Source organism: Aricia agestis, chromosome 4 (assembly GCF_905147365.1).
Source record: "Aricia agestis chromosome 4, ilAriAges1.1, whole genome shotgun sequence".
NCBI lineage: Eukaryota > Metazoa > Arthropoda > Insecta > Lepidoptera > Lycaenidae > Aricia > Aricia agestis.
The window spans coordinates 20,441,629-20,456,947 of NC_056409.1; the positions used below are offsets into that span (position 1 = coordinate 20,441,629).

The following is a 15,319-nucleotide window of genomic DNA, read 5'->3' on the forward strand; positions in this document are numbered from 1 at the left end:
TAATACAGAGTACCGTACCAATATCGCAATTCGCAAAGGGCTCGGAATTCTGGGATTGCGGCAAATTTTTCACACCCTCTACAACTTTAGTATAAATCTAAACAATTTATAACCTGTGTTGTTTTATGAATTTCTTCGGGTCCTTTTCGACGTCCTTCTAGTTCTGGTAGTGAGTAAGTATTTGTGATATAAAATGTTGCATGTCCGTGTAATTTTATACACGTGTAAGTAACATTTTTTATTTACATTGTATACGATTCGTTTCGAGATTGCGACAAATTATTTATAATAGTGTGGAATGTGAGAAATTATTTTTAAATTAGATGTTCCGCGCGTCTTTGCCCGCGTAAATTAGATATTTCACAGTAAAATTAGTACACAAAAAAAAGCCTATGATCCTTCACGTGGTCTACTTCTTATCTGATCCAAATTACAGAAAAAAATCTCTAGTAGTTCGTGAGATAAGTAAGTCCTTTCAAATAATTTCACCCGTTTTTTCAAAATTTTCCTCTATTTCAGATTTCTTCACTCCTATTAGTCTTAACGTGATGAAATATAGCCTATAGCCTTCCTCGATAACTGCCCCTCTAGACAAGTGGCAAAACGCTAACGCTAACGCTAGCGCTATCGCTACAAAATGTATGCGAGTTGACATATAGGCCTGGAGATACTGACACAAAATTCTTGGTCATTTGTACCAGTATGGCGGTTTTACACCTGGGTATAATTACGTAAAGGCAAAAAGGAAAATGATTGTCATAGCGCTCGCACTGGCAGCCCAAACGCGTGGGCGTTAATCGAACGTGTCGGATAAATAACGAGTGTCGAACGATTTGTTCCACAAAAATGCTTATACCGCATTTATACATTCGCACGAATAGCGAGGCGAATCACGTTATTATCATTATAACGTTAGTACAATGTTATTAGTTATTACACTCGTTTCTTTTCTTACTAATATCATTGTGTAAACTTATAAGTCATAATTTAAGATTATATTTTGTTTTTAAAGTATAATAAGTATTATATTTATTAGTTTCGCATTTATGAGCGCGTATCCCGCCGACAAACTAACTACTATGCAGTTTGGCTAACATAATAAGGAAATACATTTTGGTTTTTAATAAATATTATTATTAGAGTATTATTATTATGTAATAAAAATGGAGTAGAGTGTAAGGTGAATTTTAGAATTCCTAGAATTTTACAAAAAGGAAGAGCTCATTTGGAACCCAAAATATCGCTATAATAAATTTCATATTTTTCATTCAACATTGCTATCATAATATGAACACGTCCTCCATGTTCGTGTGCGAATATCAAAATGAATCACCCCACGAATGTGTGAACGGTAGTTCGCGACAAATTTGGCGACAGCATTCGTATACGAATGTTTCGTCGAATCAAAGTCGAATGACGAGGCGAATAGCGAACGCGAATGTATAAATGCAGTATAAGATAGTTGAAAAAAAATAAGTAGGCGAAAGCGTAATGTCATACTTGTCGGGTGCGGCTTACTACCCGCCATACCGACGCGAATACGTTAATTTTAATAAAAAAATTGAACCATTTGTACCAGGCTAATTTTTGCATAGCTAATCATCGTCGAGTAGCCATTCACGAAAATCACCTTGCCATACTTTTCCGCCGGCTTCTTTGAAGGGAATAGAGAACGAAGAAGAGTATTTCCCAAATTTTCCAAGAGAAAAACGGAAAAGATAAACGCGTGGGAAATGCTACTACAAGAAAAGCGCATGAACAAAAAGTATATTTTGCTATAATTGTAAGGTAGCAAGCAATATGAGATGACTTTAAAATAAAATATGTTTGTATCACATGTGCTAAAGAAAAGTAGTTTATTTTATTTTTTATTACGTTTTATATTTCTATGTGCCATATAATGACAAAAAACTGATTGTTTTGTTTTGAATATTATTTTGTTTTGTTTAAGAAAAGTTTGATTCAAAATGTTCCTATTTTTTAGATGTCTTAGAATATTTTTTTTAGTTTCAAAAGTAAATAAAAAACGTAAATATGCAAAGTGTTGCTTTATTGCTAAGCTCATCATAATATGTCTGTAAAAAAAGCCACGTCCAGAAAATGGTAAAATCTCAATAAAAATACTCATTTTTTTAATACCCGTCGTTTTGACGCATGGTTAGCTTAAACAGGGTCTCCCAGAAGGTTAGCTATCTAGGGTTAATTAATAACTAAGTATGTTCCTAATAAATGAGAATGAAAACTCAACACTAACGCCGCGACACAGTTTAGCAACATTTCCAGGAGCGGGGGGGTTTGGGGGGGGCGCAGCCCCCCTTAGTAGGGGCCAGGATTAAACTCGAAATCTTTATGTTTAGCTTACGTCAGAATAATTTCACTTTTAATTAATAACTTGGAATGTTCCTAATAAATGAGAATGAAAACTCAACACTAACGCTGCGACACAGTTTTGTTTTAGCAACATTTCCAAGAGCGGGGTGGGTTGGGGGGGCGCAGCCCCCCTAAGTAGGGGCCAGGATCAAACTCGAAATCTTTATGTTTAGCTTAGGTAAGAATAACTGTAAGAATAATTTCACTTTTAATAAACAACTTAGTATGTTTTTAATTAGGAAGAATGAAATCTCAACACTTACTCTGCGACACAGTTTTGTTTATAGCAACATTTCCAGGAGCGGGGGGGTTTGGGGGGCGCAGCCCCCCCAAGTAGGGGCCGGGGGCAACCTCGGAATCTCTATGTTTAGCTTACGTCATTTCATATGAGAATGAAAACTCAACACTAACGCCGCGACACATTTTTGTTTTAGCAACATTTCCAGGAGCAGCCCCCCCAAGTAGGGGCCAATATCAAAACTCGAAATCTGTATGTTTAGCTTAGGTAAGAATAATTTCGCTTTTAATTAATAACTTAGTATGTTTTTAAATAGGAAGAATGAAATCTCAACACTTACTCTGCGACATAGTTTGTCATCACTTATTTTATCCCCATGGGGATCATCCTGGCCCCCCCAAGTAGGGGCCAGGATCAAACTCGAAATCTTTATGTTTAGCTTACGTCAGAATAATTTCACTTGTAATTAATAACTTAGTATGTTCCTAATAAATGTGCATGAAAACTCAACACTAACACGGTGACACAGTTTTGTTTTAGCAACATTTCAAGGCGCGGGGGAGGGGGGGGGAGAGGGCAAGTAGGAGCCAGGATCAAATTCGAAATCTTTATGTTTAGCTTAGGTAAGAATAATTTCACTTTTAATTAATAACTTAGTATGTTTTTAATTAGGAAGAATGAAATCTCAACACTTACTCTGCGACATTGTTTGTCATCACTTATTTTATCCCCATGGGGGTTGAATTTGTTAAAACCCTATTTAAGTTAACTTTCATCTCCTATTTCATCTCCTAGGGGTAGTTAGGGGTAGAATTTCTCCCCTTTAGGGGTGGATTTTTTTAAATCCTTTCTTAGGGGATGCTGACGCTATAGTAGCTTTATGCATGCAAAGTCTTAGCCCGATCGGTTTAAAATTTACAAAGTTTCATACAAACTTTCATCCCCTATTTTACCCCCTTAGGGGGAGAATTTTTTAAATCCTTTCTTCGGGGATGCTTGCGTCATAGTAGCTGTATGCATGCAAAGTCTCAGCCCGATCGGTTCAAAATTGACAAAGTTTCATACAAACTTTCATCCCCTATTTTACCCCCTTAGGGGAAGAATTTTTTAAAATCCTTTCTTAGCGTATGCCTACGTCATAACATCTACCTGCACGCCAAATTTCAGCCCGATCCGTCCAGTGGTTTGGGCTGTGCGTTGATAGATCACTATGTCAATCAGTCAGTCACCTTTGAGTTTTATATTTATAGATTAACGTATTCGCTTCGGTATGGCGGGCTGTAAGCCGCACCCGACAAGTATGGCAGTACGCTTTCGCCTACTTATTTTTTTTCGACTATCTGAAAATGCAAGCATTTTTGTGGAACAAATCGTTCGACACTCGTTATTTATCCGACACGTTCAATTAACGCCCACGCGTTTGGGCTGCCAGTGCGAGCGCTATGACCATCATTTTCCTTTTTGCCTTTACGTAATTATACCCCTGTAAAACCGCCATACTGGTACAAATGACCAAGAATTTTGTGTCAGTATCTCCAGGCCTAATAAGTCATCTTATTAGGCCTGGCGACTTAAGGCGGCTTAAGCGAATACTAATGTCAAATCCATACATTTTGTAGCGTTAGCGTTAGCGTTTTGCCACTTGTCTAGGGGGGCTGGGTTATCTAACACTGAAATAATTTTTCAAATCGGACCAGTAGTTCCTAAGATTAACGCGTTCAAATAAGCCCTTTCAAATAATTTCCCCCCGTTTTTTCCACATTTTCCTCTATTTCTTCGCTCCTATTTGTCTTGCGTGATAAAATGTAGCTAAGTATAGCCTTCCTCGATAAATTGACTATCTAACACTGAAAGAATTTTTCAAATCGGACCAGTAGTTCCTGAGATTAGCGCGTTCAAACAAACAAACTAATAAACTCTTCCGCTTTATAATATTAGTATAGATAGCTCCACCACCTGAAAATTGCAAAGTGAATAATTCGAATTAAATTTCCATTTTCTCCACTACCTTTCTGGTATGCATTACTACTTCCTTATCCGACCAGCTATGGCAGAGTCGTTTTTAGGGTTCCGTACCCAAAGGGTAAAACCGGCCAAGTGCGTGTCGGGCGACGCGCAATATAGAGCTCCGTAGTACCACTAGTTTTTGATTATAATTTTTGTATGGTCAATAAATGTACATTTACATAATATAACGTGTTTTACAATTTACACTACTAACAATATCATCAGCTCAGTTAGGTACGTTCAAAGGAATTTAAACGAAAAGTTCCTTAAGAGCCCATATGACCCTAACTTGACTACATACTTTAACCTAGAACTCAAAATCTGTAAGGTCTAGAAAACTGATTTTTTGACACAAGTAACTTCAGTTCATAAAGATTAAACGCTCAAGACGAAAACACGATTACTCAAAAAATGCTCGATAGTTTCTTTTTTACAAAAAACCTTGTTTTAGACACATTTTTGCTTGGATCTTCGAAGTTTGCTGTCTTTTCTTTAATATTTTTTAATATCTAAAAAGATATTGATAAAATCTAAATTTGCTCAAAGCACTTTTTTCATAATCATTATAGTTCGTCTTTTATTCAAGTAAAACTATCTCGGCGATGATTCCGCGCCGTCCTTTTTCACCTGGCATATGAAAGACGGGCGTGAGTGTGAAGAGAGAAGGACGATGTTTGATTTTTAGAGTCAGGTGAGCTCTTAATCCTTTATACTTCTCCGAATACAAACCGCGGACAGACAGACAGACGGACGGACAGACTGAAACTATAAGGGTTCCTTGTTGACTACGGAACTCTAAAAATGGGACCCTATTACTGAGACTTCGATGTCTGTCCGTCTGTCTGTTTGTCTGTCTTCAGGCTGTATGTATCTTAAGAATCGCTATAGCTAGACTTCTGAATTCTGATTACAGATTGTGTATTATATTATCTTAACAGAGCCATTGAATCGCATTATTCGCACCATGCATGCACTTGCACGTGTGTGTATTGTCCTCGCCTATTACCTCTATACAATCTGTCAAGAAAAAGTCGACGCAGTACAAACTTTTCTAAACATAATCATTAATTACGCTCAAAAAGTGTTTTTTTTTCTTTGTATTTTCACAGAGAAGTCGCTAGTCATTCAATCGAATCGCAGATTGAACCAGATGACTGCGACATAATACGAGTATATTATACACTTTAACCTATCAACTCTCAAGCGTAAACAATAGATTTCCAAGAATCCGCAATCACCTTGCGCATTTTTATCTCGATTTAATAAGGTTTTCATATTTTTATGTAATTTCAAAATTGTGTGTACAGCGTCTACTTTTTTTAGGGTTCCGTAGCCAAATGGCAAAAACGGAACCCTTATAGATTCATCATGTCTATCTGTCTGTCTGTCCGTCCGTATGTCACAGCCACTTTTTTGACAAGCTATACGTAGTTTCAGCGCAGTTTAGCGCGTTCAAACAAAAAAACTCTTCAGAGTGTTTCAGCTCTATAATTTAAGCATAGATTAAATTGCAAAGTGATATTAAGTAAATCTTTTGTTTAGTAGACATTTGGGCCAGAATGCAAACAATTGTTACATCTTGAAGTTTGAAATCCAGAAGGAACGGTGTGGAATTCCCAAACAGAGCGAGAGTTTTCCCGGGTTAAATTTCAGCTATTTCTGCTCTCTAATTGAGAACGAGTTACTTAGGCCTTGATTACACCTACCGAGTAGAGCGGCGAGACAGATGGCGTGACAGTGCTCCGTCGAGGGCACTCGCCACTCTACTCGTAAGGTGTAATCAGGCCATTTGAAGGGTCACAACTTACAGGCCACAGCACACATATCAACTTGGACGACGAGCCGTAAGCGCGGGAACTGCAAGACGCAAGTTGACCACGAATCACATGATCGCATCACTGTTCGAAGCCTGTTCTGACTTCAGAGGCGAGGCGATTACGTTACGGTTCCGCATACTGGTGCGTTGCAGACTGCAGTAGGGAGTTTCATACAAACAATATTGAACGGCTCGAGACGATACAGTGACGATCCCTTTCCGAACTGATATATATTGTGTGCTGTGACCCTTAAGGCCTTTATACTAGCGGTTGGCGAGCGTTGCTGGCTGCAGCGTATTCGGGGTGGGACGGACGTCGGACACGCAGCAAATACGTCGCGGACGTGCAACGGCACGGGCGTATATATTATAGCTTTAATAAGGGGGGAGTCCCTAACGTAAAAAAAGCGGCCAAGTGCGAGTTGCAGTCGCCCATGAAGGGTTCCGCAGCAGCAAATAGGCAACGTGTTTAGGAAATCAAAAATATTTTTTATACATGTACCGCACCGATTTTAATCGGCGAGGTACATAATTATATTACTGTCGAAATTGGACAAGTAAGATGGATAGTAATGGGGGGTCCGGACCCCCAGGACACCCCCCTTATATACGCCCATGTGCAACGGACCCGGTGAATAAATCGCCGACGCCGCGCGCCGGCAACGCACCTGCAGCTCTTCAAATGTTGTGAGTGTCCATGGCAGTTGCTTTCCATCAGGAGACGCGTAGCGTTGCGTTCTGTGTTCGTAAATCCGGTGAAAACGTTGCGTATCCGCAGTGCCTTAAATAGGGCGGTGCCACCGGTGCTCAGGCACAGGGCGTAGACCATGAAGCTATTATAGAGAGGAGATGGCCCAAGCAACTGTGCACTGTGATTTTCAACTAGGTCCTGACGTCATCATTGTGGGCGGGGCTTAAGTCAGTACACTTTCAACGTTTGTCAGGTGCACACGTAACGAGACTCCCAATAAATTAGTGTCTTTTGCGTTTTTAACAAGGAAAGGATGAAGTATTGTGTTTTATAATGTCGAAAACACTCAGACAGACGTTCTGATAATATAAATACCATCATATTTCATTTGTAAATAATTTTAAATGTAATTTACATATAAAAGTTCTAGAACATTTTAGCTTTTAGCGTTAATTATACTACTTGACACTAGATGGCCAGAACTTTGAAAGATAATACAGACGTAAATGCTTATAATTTTGCATAAGTTTATTGCAATAATCATACTTGAATACTTAAAACCGTGATACAATTTGTCTTAAACACATTTAATAGCTAAAACCGTACCTATATAGCTTTTATTATTACTTATAAAGCGCCATCTGTCGTCATCTTGGATAAGTACTATGAACGTAACAAATATCCAGGGCCGTATTTAGGATTAAATTATTAACCGACTTCCAACAAACGAGGAGGTTGTATTTTTATTAAGTATCGCAATGACACTTTGTTTGCTAATGTTGATTGTTGACGCGCGCGGCTGATATTTGGCCAGCCTTAGGGTCGACAAACAAAAACGTTTTTATTTGCGGACATTTCTTTTAAGTTTTTGTTTTATTTTTTTGTGATATTAATAGGTAATATGTGATATTATTATAGTAATTGATTAATAAAATAATAGCTGAATCACATTCATTGGTAAAATATTACCACAAATCTTTTTTATGAAAATTTTGGATTCGCTCAAAAATAAAAAAATAAAGTACTTAACTGAAAGAGTTGAAGCTGCCGCGGGGTTGACCAAAAACAAGGTAATACCTTAAGGTTGGGTTGCACCAGAGGCGTGGTTAAAGTTAAAGTTATGGTTATAGTTAAGGTAAATTTAACTTTAACTTTAACTTTGATCGGAGAAATTGACAGGTGACAGCTGGTCCAACAAGGTTATAAATGAACGTGGGCGGGGGCGCTGCTGGTAAAGAACTGTCAAAATTGCGTTTTTTGTATGATGACAGCGTCTTTTTTCGTCACGCTCATTTAAAACCTTATCGAGCCTTATGGTCATGGTTAAATATGGCGTCTTGATGGCGTCAATTTTTAACTTTAACCAAAGATTTGACATTTTGCATTGTAGTTAAAGTTACACTTAAAGTGAAAGTTAGTTGGTGCAACCCAGTCTTACGGCCGTTCCCAATATTTGATCTATCTCTGGTTTTGCCCTACTAAAGATAGGAATAGTTCACAATTGACATAAAATATATGTCTCTAATGTCTAATGTGAGCCATTCCTATCTCTAATAGGGCAAAACCAAAGATAGATCAAATATTGAGAATGGCCGTTAATGTACAGAATTGGTCGATACTTACCTTTAAATTAATGCTATCAGAAAATTTTGCTAACGCTACTTTTTTAGCAAACAAAACTATCATTGCGATCCCATTCTTATCGAGCGTGGATTATCATCTTTCATGTACTTACCATCGAAGAAATTGATTCATAGTCCATAGGCCGCCTCCCCCCCTCCCCCCCTCCCCGCCGGCAATGCACCTGTAGCTCTGCTGTTGTTGCGAGTGTCCATGGGCGACGGAAGTTGCTTTCTATCACTGGTGGTAGGCATCATGTAGACGTTCAGAGAACATTTGCAAAAATTTATTCTGAATAAAAAAGTTTGAGTTTATCAGGTGACACGTTTACTCGTATGTCCCCTTATTTTACACAAAAAAATCGGTAAAAATACTAACCCTTACTTTATTAATTGCACTTATTATAATAATTAATAAAATACATTTTTTAAAGTTCTGAGTACGTCCCATAATATTTAAGAATTTTGACATCTAGTGTTAGATAGCTGAACTACGTAGTAACATCAACATCGACCTAAGCTAGTAGTTTTGCTTTTAGCCGATAGATGAAAGATTGAAAAGTGGGTGGAGCTTGACACCCCCTCACCCCGCAAATTGTCACGCGTCGTTTCTTAAGGAAATTCGATTACGACACCTCCTCTCTATATTAGCTTCATGGCGTAGACTCTGGGGGGGGGCAAGAATGGCCAGACCAGGCAGACACTTATTCTTTCGAATTGTTCCCGATAAGTACTTCCCGCTGCGCCCCAGAGATGTTTTTCAATGTAATAAAAAAAAATCATCAGCCGAACATAATTATTATAACCTCCTTTTTGGAAGCCAGTTGAAAAACAAGGGTGCAGTTATAAGCTCGCACAGGGCGCAAAAAAGACTATTTACGGCACTGCGTATCCGCCACGTACCCGCGACGTCCTCAGGGACCCATCAGACAGAGAGCGGTCATGCGTTCAAGTGTTCTACGTTCGCATTGTATGTTTGAGTGGTCACTGGTCAGTCACAACTCACGACTCACACAGGAGCAATTCTGACGCGGTCAGAACGCCCCCTGCTGCCTGTGTGCGACGTGTTCGCGACATTCCCTATACCCATATGCTCCGTCCAGCTGCTAGTATGATAACGGCCTAAGCGTATATTTTAAATTTTAAGTAATTTTCATCTCAGTTAACCTCATAAGCGTTTTCAGTAAGTCAAGGTGAGCCCTAACCTAGTTTAATGTCAAAAGAAACGGGGAAACAAAACCCGCATTTCTTTCACAAATAGCAAATGCGACATTTCGAAATGAGGCAAGAGTTTTGATAGAAGCGGCACAAAAGAAGACCTTCAGTTTTATAGGTCCTCTTCATCATCACCGAATACTGCATGGGGAGGTTTAGTCTGTCTCTCATAAATGAAAGAAAGAGGGTCTGCCCCTAAGCTAGAAGTGGTGCCTTTATTACTTTAAAATCTTAAACCCTGTATAATGTACCATCGACGAAATTGATGCCTAGGCAGTTGACGGACCTACGTCATGTAGTTTTAGCCCGGCCGCACATTGTCCGAAATTTCTGATCAGAAACAGTTGAACGTCCGCGCTGTCTCTTACATTTTGTACTGAGCCGAGTGAGCCGGAAGGATATTTCGGATAGTGTGCGGGGTGGCGGTCCGGCGAAATTCAACTATTTCTGATCAGAATTCGGACAATGTGCGGCCGGGCTTAACATTAACATTGAATTGACATAAGTCGGCTTATGTCAATTCAATGTTAGCTGTGGTCGGTCGGATGAGTTTCACTTAAGACGACGACTAACCCCAAAAATCAAACATCGTCCTTCTCTCTTCACACTCACGCCCGTCTTTCATATGCCAGGTGAAAAAGAACGACGCGGATTCATCGCCAAATTAGTTTTTTCTCAATAACTCCATAAATATACAACATTTTAAAAATCCGCTAGGTTGATTGAAAATTAGATGCATCTTTGTGATTTTTTTCTATCGAGAAAATTTTAAGATATCGTGGTTTTGCTCAGATCGAATTCTCGGAAATATAATGTAGTATCTAATTTTAGAAAATGAAACCATTCGGGGCTTGTAAAATCGACAATTTAGGGTTAGTCGCCCACTTAACGCGACCAAATTACTTAGGTCAGCCATCTGCCTAGGAATCAACTTCTCTGATAGTACAATGTACAATGTACTAAATCTTGTGTGAGTATATTTATCAAAATGTAACATTCGCTAGCTTATATTCTTGTCAAATTCCTTCAGGAGTACCACATGGATAATCTAATATATAAAATTCTCGTGTGACAGTTTTCGTTGCCATACTGCTCCGAAACGGCTTGACCGGTTCTCATGAAATTTTGTGAGCATATTGAGTAGGTCTGAGAATCGGCCAACAGCTACTTTTCATACCAAAAAATATATATATGGCAAAACAACATTTGCCGGGTCAGCTAGTTTGTATATAAAAACTTTGTACAAAACATCTTAAAAACCGACGTAAGCCGTCTCGTCTAAGCGCTAAACAGTATAATGAGTCTGCACTTTAGTCTGGGTTAGTCTGTAGTGTTGCAGAGAGATTTTCAATTATAGATACGGTACACAGATAAAAAGGATTTCTCGAATCAAGAAAAATAGTTTTCTTGACATATTAAGTTATTTTAAGGAAAATTGTGTTAATACAAGTAATGTTTATTCATCTTTAAATAATGGCAGTCTCGAAATGAAAAAAATATTTTCTTGTTGCAATTTTACAATCAAGGAAAAAAAAATTAATTGAAGAATAAGTAAAATTAACCTAAGAAGTTCAAATTTTATTGCTCTAATACAATGAAATACTTATTTCAAACTGTAAGTTTATTTAACACAATGAAACATTTCATCCAATGAAGAAATTATTACCTTGAATCATATCTAGAGCAATTGAAAAAAAAAATATCTTAAACTAATGACATAAAATCTTGTTTTTAGTAAAATCCTGTTTTGCCTTAAAATTTTATTATTACCTTGTTTCAAATAAATATAGTTTAAGAAAAAGTTAAAAATATTTTAATTTAATGACAAGTTACTTCTAGTCTACCTATTTTTTTTTTTGGTATGAGTTATGACTATTGACTACCGAGTCTACGCGCGCGCGCCATGCTAAAGCAAGCTAAACAAGTTTAAACCTGTTTGTGCAGTTTGAAACTAAACGTGTTAATTTGAGGTGAATATATACGCAATTTGTAAAACAAAATGAACGAAAATAACAACGTAGTTACTCTCCTCGAGGCAAATAATATTTCTCCAGAAGTAATAGAAGTTTTTGTGTGTAAGTATGCATTGATTTTACTGGCCAGCCTTTGATTATAGTATTGTTGAAGTGCCACCCACCCATGCAAAAATTCATCAAAAATCATATCCATGTTGAGTACGTTAAGCTAAGTCATAGATTACTTAAATGTATCATTTCAGTTCTACATTGCAGCAAATGGCATAACAACAGAGTTATTCTACAAACTCATTCCAGAGCACCTCAAGGAACTCTGCCCTCATCTTGGGACCCGGATAAAGCTAGCTGAAATTATCACAGCTCATGTAAGTGAAATCCATTGGCATTTGCACTTTGCTGTGCACTTCTGCATCTGCAACTGGGCAGCGTTTATTCTTTTTTGTATGCAGCAGGATGTATAATGAATTAAAGCTCTTTAGTCACACTATGTTTAAAAATACATTCATAATTTGTTTAATAACTTTGCCAATGATTTAGCCACTGTGCATTACACACATATTTTATGTTTTCAGGCACCTACAGAGTCATTTAATGAGTGTTCAGAGTCATTGAGTGAAACAGACTTTACAAAACCTACGTCCTCTAGCTGTTCTGAATCTCAGGAAGTTACCACAACAAATGTACTGATTACAAGATATTTTCCAGACTTTGACTTACATACCTTATTACAAACAACAGTTGGAGGAAACAGTATTTTGAAATTTTATGAAACTCACAAACAATTTTTTTGTCAAAATTTTTGTCTTTTATGTAAGTAAGTAAATAAATTTTTATACGATTAACATCTCTTCATTTTGTTTTAGAAACCACTATTTGATATGCTTTTCTGTTGTTCCTTGTATGTTGTCTTTTATTTACCTTTCAGGAAACGCCTCCAGAACTTCCATTGGACTATTGGGAGTTCCTGAGCCGTATTAAGGCCTATTCAAACCGGAGCGGTATCCGCTACCGCCGTGGGTAGCGGTATCTCGATGGGTACGTGATTATCGCCTTAATCGCGTTTATTATTAGCGCGTTAATCGCGTACCCATCGGGATACCGCTACCCACGGTGGTAGCGGATACCGCTCCGGTTTAAATAGGCCTTTATTAATAGTACCTTTAAGACATTAAAACCACTTAACACAAGCATTTAAAACTTTTATTGAAAGAAAGTAATAATATTAGACCAAGAAATATTTTTCCCGAAACAAGAAAGGTTATTCTTTATCGTAGGTTGCATAAATTAAAATTTAAAATATTAGTTATTGGTCTAAGGACATAATTTTCTAATATTAAAATAAACACTACTTTAAATAAGTAAAGTTAGTGTTCAAGCTAGATTTATTATTGTTGACAGAAAAAAATATGTATTTAAATTAAGCATATATTATTTCTAATAAAGTGATTTCTTATTTGATTGAAATCAATATTTTCTTAAAATGAAAATACATCCTAAGCTTGCATCAAGAGAATTATCAACTTACATTAAGAATTCTAATAATTCTTGGTAGAAAACGTATTATATTAAATCAATCGGAAATTGTCTTAATTCAAGATTACTTCAAATATCAGTTTAAGATTATTATTTTTTTAGCGTAAGAAAATATTAGTTTCACTATATATGAGGCAACCATAATCTTGACTTAATGCAAATTGCTTTCATGCAAGATTATTTTTCTTATTCGGAGAATACTGTTTTTTCTGTGTATAGAGTTACCGACTGCAGCCGTTTGATCGTTTATTTCCCTTTATCTTAACAATGATACACGAACACTAAATAAAGAACCACGTTTCAATTTAAACATCTGCTACTTGAACTGAATATCTGATTGGATTGAGGACTGAGTTGAACAGAGTGTAAGAAAAGATATACCTGATGCCGTAAGCACATTTTGAGCGCGTTATTATATTAATGCTCTCGGAGTCTCGACTATTGTTAATATTATGCTTATAAAGTAAAAACTGTAAGTAAGACGCTGAATACAGCTAACTCCAGGTGTTGGCGGCGCGAAAGAAAGGTTAATGTCTATGTTTCTCAGGAAAAGGAAATCATGTTTTTGTCTATGGCGAAGCGACGCCTCGAAATTCAACTGTTTTTTCATTGTCTATAAAAGAGAATTGTCGGCGGATAATTTTAGTCTATTTTAGTTTTTTCTGAAAAGTGTATATGTGTTCTTCCGTTAATATACTGTGACTTAACTCGTAAATTCCTCCTCCCGTAGCCTACACCAGGTTTTTTAGTTTATCTGTGTACTTGCGCTTTTGGTCGTCAAAGAACTGAGCAATCGGTAACGCCGCGCCGTTGAAAAGATAAACCCTAGTTAAAACGTGAACCTTAAAATATAATCAATTTATGAAAAACGTAGCAAAACATTTTTTACAGAATTAATATTATTATTGCGTAATATTATTGACCGTCTAGGTCTAGGGTTGATATTGAACATAGCGCGCCTTCAATCTAACTGTCAAATAAACTGTTCAATAAAATTGAAGCGTGATATTGACAATAGAATTGATCGTCTAGGGGCCGGCTTAAGAAGCTTTGTACCACAGATTACAAAATGTATACTGCTTACTGATAGAGACTCTCACCCATTGAATTGAAGTACCTTTGTAACTTTAGAAGTAAGTCGGCTGTACTGAGCAATCGTAAATGTCACGACGCTGCATAATGGTTTTCCTGGCTCTGCTGAGAGCTCACCGCTCAGGTAAACTTTACACACCGCTCAGCCAGGCTTCCGCCTCCTAACGAGTTAATAGTTGCCATAGATTTAGGCTGGAATCCACTAGATATTTTAGCATTCCCAGAAGTGTCTTTTAAGATTGGACTTGGTTGATCTTGCGTGATCTCTGAACTCTGAAGTTGGACAGTTTGACATTGATTAAAGAATAGACGTAATTTCTATTTCTCCATTTCTATACTTAATCCGTTTATTGCACGGAAATCGGCAAGAAGGAACCGTAGATTATGCTGGAATAAACATTATTATCCTACGTCCTTGGGCTCAAATAGGTTCCACATTTGATTTCTATATTTTCATCAACTTACTTTAAAATGATTTAAATAAGTAACGTATTCTGAATTCTCCACAGAGAAAATATTTACCCGTACCTAAGCCTACAGGAATTTGTGGAGAACTTTTAATGTACGAAGAGGCCGCCTCTCAGTATTTGCTCGCTCTACGAAATAACTTTAACAAGTTAGAACTTGACGTAAAACCACATAAACGTTGTCAAACTTAGGCCAAACTTTAACTGCACAAGAGACACGGGACATAGGGATGTAATTTAAAAATGGCCGTAAGTTTGAATTTATTATCAATAAGATCCCTAATAAACTCCAACG

At 37.3% G+C, this 15,319-nt stretch overlaps 1 long non-coding RNA gene across 1 annotated transcript; it reads left to right on the plus strand.

Annotated features, from left to right (window-relative positions):
* The first annotated feature begins 11,944 nt into the window (after positions 1–11,944).
* Positions 11,945–12,707, plus strand: LOC121726326. Its single transcript, XR_006035522.1, has 3 exons — positions 11,945–12,031; positions 12,188–12,297; positions 12,505–12,707. It is a non-coding gene; the product is annotated as an uncharacterized LOC121726326 (long non-coding RNA).
* Positions 12,708–15,319: the final 2,612 nt, after the last annotated feature.